This window comes from Priapulus caudatus, unplaced genomic scaffold (genome assembly GCF_000485595.1).
Source record: "Priapulus caudatus unplaced genomic scaffold, Priapulus_caudatus-5.0.1 Scaffold811, whole genome shotgun sequence".
NCBI lineage: Eukaryota > Metazoa > Priapulida > Priapulimorpha > Priapulimorphida > Priapulidae > Priapulus > Priapulus caudatus.
Window position 1 is genome coordinate 150,406 of NW_014577872.1, and position 1,180 is coordinate 151,585.

The window sequence follows — 1,180 nt, forward strand, 5'->3', positions numbered from 1 at the left end:
GTGTGTGTGTGTGTGTGTGTGTGTGTGTGTGTGTGTGTGTCTGTGTGTGTGTGAGAAAACACACACACAGACACTCACACTCACACACGCGCGTACACACTACCTGCCGCGTAGTATACAATCTTGTTTGCTAAGAATACTTGCCGACCAGCACCTAGTTTAGAGAACAAATCGACTTGGTGACGACTGGTACCAGCCGACGCTTACGTAGCCGCAAGGTGCTTAGTTCACGACGCGTCCCCAAATTCACACCGACAGCGAAAGAGCAACCGCGTTCGAGAGAGAGAGAGAGAGAGAGAGAGAGAGAGAGAGAGAGAGAGCTAGAAAAAGAGAAGGCGGAGAATGACAGAGGTGGGGACATGACCTAGATGATATAGGGTAAGTGTAATTTGTCAGCCCGAAGCGCTATGTCGCAGCGGTTTTGGTTTTCAACAATAGCGAATACACCTGCGTCAGTTTTACGTCGCTAGCTCGTGTGTTCTTAGGTAGAAACACGCGGTTAGGGGGCGTGGGATTTAGGGATTAAGGGGTTTGGGGGTAGGGAGTTAGGGATTAAGGGGTTTGGGGGTAGGGAGTTAGGGATTAAGGGGTTTGGGGGTAGGGAGTTAGGGGGAGAGAGAGAGAGGGAGAAAGGGGTAGAGCGAGAAGTAGATAGCGAGAGGTAGAATGATACAGAGACAGGGAAAAGGAAAGAGAGAAATAGCACGCGAGAGGGAGAACCTTGCGAGAGGGGGAGAGAGAGTGAGCAAGAGTGGTAGTGCGAGAAAGCGCTCGCGCACGCGCGAGAGAGAGGGGGCTGAGAGAGGGGGAGAGAGAGGGGGAGTCAGAGAGCAAGAATGATAACGGACACGATTGAGAGATGTGTGCGCGTGAGTACGCGCGGGTGTGTGTGTGTGTGTGTGTGTGTGTGTGTGTGTGTGTGTGTGTGTGTGTGTGTGTGTGTGTGTGTGTGGTGTGTGTGTTTGTGTATTCGTGTGCATGTGTGCATGTGTGATGTGTGTGTGTGTGTGTGTGTGTGTTTGTGTGTGTGTGGTCGTCGTGGTCGTCGTCGTGGGCGTGGTCGTCGTGGTCGTCGTGGTGGTCGTCGTCGTCGTCGTCGTGGTGATGGTCGTCGTCGTCGTGGTGGTGGTCGTCGTCGTCGTCGTCGTGGTCGTCGTCGTCGTGGTCGTCGTCGTCGTGG